The sequence below is a fragment of the Bubalus kerabau genome, chromosome 1 (assembly GCF_029407905.1).
Source record: "Bubalus kerabau isolate K-KA32 ecotype Philippines breed swamp buffalo chromosome 1, PCC_UOA_SB_1v2, whole genome shotgun sequence".
Classification (NCBI taxonomy): Eukaryota; Metazoa; Chordata; class Mammalia; order Artiodactyla; family Bovidae; genus Bubalus; species Bubalus kerabau.
In genome coordinates, this window is record NC_073624.1 from 126,149,771 (window position 1) to 126,156,705 (window position 6,935).

The 6,935-nt window shown below is 56.9% G+C and overlaps 2 non-coding genes across 2 annotated transcripts; both read right to left on the reverse strand.

Moving 5' to 3' along the window:
* Positions 1-116: 116 nt before the first annotated feature.
* On the reverse strand, positions 117-235 carry LOC129642388 (5S ribosomal RNA). The gene has a single exon (XR_008709687.1). It is a non-coding gene; the product is annotated as a 5S ribosomal RNA (ribosomal RNA).
* Positions 236-2,183: 1,948 nt separating this feature from the next.
* On the reverse strand, positions 2,184-2,302 carry LOC129642389 (5S ribosomal RNA). Its single transcript, XR_008709688.1, has one exon. It is a non-coding gene; the product is annotated as a 5S ribosomal RNA (ribosomal RNA).
* Between the last annotated feature and the right edge of the window lie 4,633 nt (positions 2,303-6,935).

A 6,935-nucleotide genomic window follows, 5' to 3' on the forward strand; every position in this document is an offset into this window, starting at 1 on the left:
GGCTGGAAGGCAGGCGACCGCTCTGAGCGCGGTGGGGTGCGAGGGGCCAGCGGCAGGTGGGGCTTGCGGGGGTGGGGGGCGGGCGCTAAAGGAGAGGGGAGGCCAAAAAAAAAAAAAGCCTACAGCACCCGGTATTCCCAGGCGGTCTCCCATCCAAGTACTAACCAGGCCCGACCCTGCTTAGCTTCCGAGATCAGACGAGATCGGGCGCGTTCAGGGTGGTATGGCCGTAGACGGGGGCGGCTGCCGCCGGGCGCCCTAAGAGCCCTGCGCTGCGCCTGCCTTTCCCTCTGACCTGCCGCTCGGGCCAGCCGGCCGCAGCTCTCCACGGAGCGCGCGCTGCACTTGAGCTGCACGACCCGCGACCGGACTCCCCGCGGCCGTGTGGCCGGCCGACGCCGCTCCGCGCCCCGCACACCGCCACCCCCGGCCAGCACCCGCCCGGCCCGGCCCGGCCCGGGGGACCACAGGGCTTCCGGGACCCGGGACCCTGGACCCGCAGCAGCCGGCCCGGCATGCCTGCGGCGGGTCGGGCGTGGGCTGGGCTGGGCTGGGCTGGGCTGGGGTGAGGGGCGCGGTGGGGTGAGGGGCGCGGAGGTCTGGGCGCTCTCCCACCCTGGGACCCTCCAGGCCCGCCCCCGCTCGGAGGCCGCCGCCCCCCTCCGCCACCTCCCCCCCACCAAGGGCTTCGCTGCTCAGGGCCGCGTGGCCCCGGGGGCCCGCTGGGGCCCGCGGTCCTCTGAGCCTCCTGCGGGCCTGTGCGCAGCCCAGCCTTGGCCCCGAGCGCCCATCCTGCCCGGCACCTGCCCGGTGCCCAAAGCCCCCGGGAGCCACCAGCGCGGTGAACCAGAGCTCGTCAGCCCCGCCCCTTCGCCCTACCGAGGCCCCCCTTGCCCCCACGCCGCCCTCCAAGCACAGCACCTTCCTGAGGGAGCGGACGAGCGACATGCAGGCACACGGACAGACACACAGACACTCGCAGGCACCCACGCCACGTGAGACAGCCGGCCGGCGCAAGCGCGGCAGCCAGGGCCACAGCCATAGCACCCGTGGGAGGCCGGGGGTCAGGAGAGACAGAGACAGAAAGAGATGAAGGTTCAGAGACACACTCCCAAGACGGCGCGAGGCAGATGCAGACAGACAGACAGACAGACACGAGCGCGCAGGCACACACGGGGAGGGAGAGACAGAGAGAGGGAGACACAGAGCGACTGACAGAGAGCCGGAGAACGGGAGAAGGACAGGGGACAGGGGATGGCATCCGCTCCGAGATCGACACACTGGCACAGACCGTGGCACACCTCAGAGAGAGGCCCTGCGGAAGAAGCAGCTTCCCTAAGGGAGGGGGCGTCAGCCGTGGGCCGTCGGGCCCCGGCTGGGCGCAGTGCCCTGGGGCTGGCAATCACCCGTGGGGACCCCAAGACTTCCTCGCATCCGAGGTCTCAAAGGTCCCCTTCGGCTTGGCCACCTAAGGCGAGACCTAGCCCCCGCCCCCAGGCCAGAGGGTGAGCGCGTGAGAGTGTGTGTGTGAGTGTGTCGGTGGGCGACGGTGGGGGTCTGGTCGACTGGGGGCCGGGGGGAACCCAGAATGGAGGGGGCAGGGTGTGGCGGCCGGGGCTTTGGAAGTCTGTGTGGTCCTCTTGCTGTCTGTCTCTCTCTCCCTCTTTCTCCGTCTCCCTTACCTGTGGTCTCCGCCTCTTGACCTTTCTCGGGGGCGGGTGTGTGTGTGTGTGTGTGTGTGTGTGTGTGTGTGAGTGAGTGTTGTGGTTGTGTGAGTGTGTTGTGCGCACGCCTGCAGGAGACCCAGAGGCTGCCTGCGAGGATGCCTCTGGTGGTGGGGCTGGGGCCGGGGCTAGGGCCTGGGCCCCGCCCGGAAGTGCCTGAGGCCTGCCAAGGGAGCCCCAGACAGAGAGCACCCCCTCCACCGCCCCCCACCCACCCCCCGCCCCCTCGCCCTCGCCGGTCCTCTGGTTTCCTGGAAGCCGAATGCGGAGGGGCTCGCGGGCCGCGCGGAGGCAACCCAGGTCTGCAGCGGGAGTCGGGGCCCCGGCCACCCACCCCGCGAGGGGCTGGAAGGCAGGCGACCGCTCTGAGCGCGGTGGGGTGCGAGGGGCCAGCGGCAGGTGGGGCTTGCGGGGGTGGGGGGCGGGCGCTAAAGGAGAGGGGAGGCCAAAAAAAAAAAAAGCCTACAGCACCCGGTATTCCCAGGCGGTCTCCCATCCAAGTACTAACCAGGCCCGACCCTGCTTAGCTTCCGAGATCAGACGAGATCGGGCGCGTTCAGGGTGGTATGGCCGTAGACGGGGGCGGCTGCCGCCGGGCGCCCTAAGAGCCCTGCGCTGCGCCTGCCTTTCCCTCTGACCTGCCGCTCGGGCCAGCCGGCCGCAGCTCTCCACGGAGCGCGCGCTGCACTTGAGCTGCACGACCCGCGACCGGACTCCCCGCGGCCGTGTGGCCGGCCGACGCCGCTCCGCGCCCCGCACACCGCCACCCCCGGCCAGCACCCGCCCGGCCCGGCCCGGCCCGGGGGACCACAGGGCTTCCGGGACCCGGGACCCTGGACCCGCAGCAGCCGGCCCGGCATGCCTGCGGCGGGTCGGGCGTGGGCTGGGCTGGGCTGGGCTGGGCTGGGGTGAGGGGCGCGGTGGGGTGAGGGGCGCGGAGGTCTGGGCGCTCTCCCACCCTGGGACCCTCCAGGCCCGCCCCCGCTCGGAGGCCGCCGCCCCCCTCCGCCACCTCCCCCCCACCAAGGGCTTCGCTGCTCAGGGCCGCGTGGCCCCGGGGGCCCGCTGGGGCCCGCGGTCCTCTGAGCCTCCTGCGGGCCTGTGCGCAGCCCAGCCTTGGCCCCGAGCGCCCATCCTGCCCGGCACCTGCCCGGTGCCCAAAGCCCCCGGGAGCCACCAGCGCGGTGAACCAGAGCTCGTCAGCCCCGCCCCTTCGCCCTACCGAGGCCCCCCTTGCCCCCACGCCGCCCTCCAAGCACAGCACCTTCCTGAGGGAGCGGACGAGCGACATGCAGGCACACGGACAGACACACAGACACTCGCAGGCACCCACGCCACGTGAGACAGCCGGCCGGCGCAAGCGCGGCAGCCAGGGCCACAGCCATAGCACCCGTGGGAGGCCGGGGGTCAGGAGAGACAGAGACAGAAAGAGATGAAGGTTCAGAGACACACTCCCAAGACGGCGCGAGGCAGATGCAGACAGACAGACAGACAGACACGAGCGCGCAGGCACACACGGGGAAGGAGAGACAGAGAGAGGGAGACACAGAGCGACTGACAGAGAGCCGGAGAACGGGAGAAGGACAGGGGACAGGGGATGGCATCCGCTCCGAGATCGACACACTGGCACAGACCGTGGCACACCTCAGAGAGAGGCCGTGAGGAAGAAGCAGCTTCCCTAAGGGAGGGGGCGTCAGCCTTGGGCCGTCGGGCCCCGGCTGGGCGCAGTGCCCTGGGGCTGGCAATCACCCGTGGGGACCCCAAGACTTCCTCGCATCCGAGGTCTCAAAGGTCCCCTTCGGCTTGGCCACCTAAGGCGAGACCCAGCCCCCGCCCCCAGGCCAGAGGCTGAGCGCGTGAGAGCGTGTGTGTGAGTGTGTCGGTGGGCGACGGTGGGGGTCTGGTCGACTGGGGGCCGGGGGGAACCCAGAATGGAGGGGGCAGGGTGTGGCGGCCGGGGCTTTGGAAGTCTGTGTGGTCCTCTTGCTGTCTGTCTCTCTCTCCCTCTTTCTCCGTCTCCCTTACTTGTGGTTTCAGCCTTTTGATCTGTCTAGGAGGCGGTCTGTGTTTTTGTCCTGTGTGTCTGTTTGTCTGTGTGTGTGTTTTTGTGTGTGTTCGTTGTTCGCTTGCTCCTGAGGGAGTCTGAGTGGTTGCCTGAGAGGATGTATCTGGGGGTGGGTCTGTGCCTGGGGTGGTGTTGAGGCTGGAGGTGGTGCTTCACCTTCTGTCTTTCCAGTGAATATTCTGTGTTGATTTACTTAGTACTGACTGGTTTTTTCTGTTTGCAGTCTAAGGGACTCTCAAGAGTCTTCTCCACGACCACAGTTTGAAAGCATCAATTTTTCTGCGCTCAGCCTTCATTATGATCCAAATAGCATATCCATATATGACTACAGAAAAAACCATAGCTTAGAGTATATGAACCTTTGTTGGCAAAGTAATATATCTGCTTTTTAATATGAGTTAGGTTTGTCATAGTTTTTCTTTCAAGAAGCAAGCATCTTTTCATTTCTTGGCTACAATCACTGTGATCTTAGTGTTGTTTTTTTTTTTTTTAATATTAAGTTTTAAGCTGGCTTTTCCACTTTTCTCCTTCACCCTCATTAAGAGGCTCTTTAGTTCCTCTTTGCTTTCTGACTTTAGAGTGATATCATCTGCATATCTCAGGTTGTTTATATTTCTCCCAGCAGTCTTGATTCCAGCTTGTAACTCATCCACCCTGGGATTTTTCACAATGTGCTCAGCATATATGTTAAATAAATAGGGTGACAGCAGATAGCTGTGTGGTACCCCATTCTCAATCCTGAACCAATCAGCTTTTCCATACAGTGTTCTAATTGTTGCTTCTTGACCCGCATACAGGTTTCTCAGGAGACAGGTAAGGCGGTCTGTTATTCTCATCTCTTTAAGAATTTTCCACAGTTTGTTATGATCCACACAGTCAAAGGCTCTAGCATAGTCAGTGAAACAGAAGTAGATATTTTTCTGGAATTCCCTTGCTTTCTCTATGATCCAGCAAATGTTGGTAATTTCATTTCTGGTTCCCCTGCCTTTTCTAAACCCAGCTTGAATATCTGGAGGTTCTTGGTTCACGTACTGCTGAAGCCTAGCTTGGAGGACTTTGAGCATAACCTTACTAGCATAGGAGATGAGTGCAATTGCCCAGTGGTTTGAAAATTCCTTAGTAATGCTCTTCTTGGGGATTGGGATGAGGATTGACCTTTGCCAGTCCTGTGGCCTCTGCTAGGTTTTCCAAATTTGCTGATATATTGAGCACAGCCCTTTAATAGCATCATCGTTTAGGATTTTAAATAACTCTTTTGGAATTCCATTCCCTCCACTAGATTTATTGGCAGCATTGTTTCCTAAGGCCCACTTGACTTCACACTCCAGGATGCCTGACTCTGAGTGAGAGCCTACACCATTGTGGTTATCCAGATCATCAAGATCTTTTTTGTATAGTTCTTCAGTGTATTCTTTCCATCTCTTCTTGATCTCTTCTGCTTCTATTAGGTCATTCTGTCTGTCCTTTATTGTGCCCACCTTTGAATAAGATGTTTCTTTGATATTTCCAATTTTCTATGGCTACTGACTTAAAAAAAATTACTTATCTATGCACCCACTAGATTAGGCACCAAGTTTGCCACAAAACTTCTTGTTCATAATCCAGCACTAGCCCCCAAAATAAGGAAATTGTGAACATGTGTTGCTGCAGAAGAACAAAAATTCAGAGGTAAAGACTCCTTATCCTTAAATAGTTTGCTCTAAAAAAACTCTCCATAGCATCCTTAGGAAACCCTTGTCCCAGATATGTGGCCATGCAGCTGTCAGGTGTCCTCTATGCTCCACCTGCACCCCCTTCCACACAGCAGAGACACTGTACCCAATCACCCCATTTCAGAACAGGAATAATTTGTTAATAATATTCCATAAGTATTCAGTGAAGTTTTCTCCAAATCAGGAAAAAATCCAAAGTAATCAGCAAATATTTTGTGTATATATATGTATATATACACACATAATTAAAAAAAAAATCCCTTTCCATAATTTAGTTCTGACTTCTCAGTGACAGAAGCAGTGAAGGACTCAGTGTCAAAGCACACTGCAATAAGACTTTTTCAGGGCAATCAGTTTCTTGTGAATTATTCATCAGGCTTGCTCCAATTCCACAAGGCCTCCACCACAGTTACTAGGATGGAAAAAGTTCATTGGTTTTCTATGTGCTCCTATTTTGGCCTCTTCACTTAGAATACAAATCTTTTCTTTCAAATCCATCACGGCTGCATTTATATTATCCACCCTAAGAAAAGGAAATAAACAAGAACACATCTGAACTCATAAAAACACCAAATTATAGTTTCGTAAGACTTAGAAGAAACTTTGCAGACTCATGTCTAACTCCTCTGCCTTTGGGCAGAACCATTCTTTAACCATTACAAAAATAAGCTTAATACTTCTAGAGACCAAAAAGGAGGTTGCTAAATTTTCCTAGGTGAGGAAGCACATGCTTAAGAATTTTCTCCATTAGTAAACATTTTTCCTTAGGGCCTAAATGATGTCTTCCCCACTTCATAGTATGTTCTTGTGACAACACTATTGATGATTCCTCACAAATTATTTTTCCTAAGCGCCTTGGGTTCCTTATTTATAAGAGGGAGATGAGGCCTGCCATATAAATGGCCAAGAGAGCAAAATGAGATAACAGATAAGCAGCTCTTAGCACCATTTATAGAAGGTACTCAACAAATACGAGTGCTTCCCTGATCTCCAAACCTCCCATCTGCCAAACTGTCTGGTTATTACTTTTATTTTGGCCATGCAGTGTGGCATGTGGGATCTTAGTTCCCCGACTAGGGAACTGTGAGCATTTCCAGGAGTTACTGAGAATGAGGGTGGGTTTGTGCTGTTCTGTGCTTAGGCACTCAGTCGTGTCCAACTCTTTGTGACCCCATGGACTGCAACATGCCAGACTTCCCTGTCCTTCACTGTCTCCCAGGGTTTACTCAAATTCATGTCCATTGAGTCAATGATGCCATCCAACCATCTCATCTTTTGTTGTCCATTCTCCTCCTGCCTTCAATCTTTCCCAACATCAGGGTCTTTTTCAGCGAGTCAGCTCTTGACATCAGGTGGCCAAAGTATTGGAACTTTAGCTTTAGCATCAGTCCTTCCAATGAATATTCAGGGTTGATTTCCTTTAAGATAGACTGG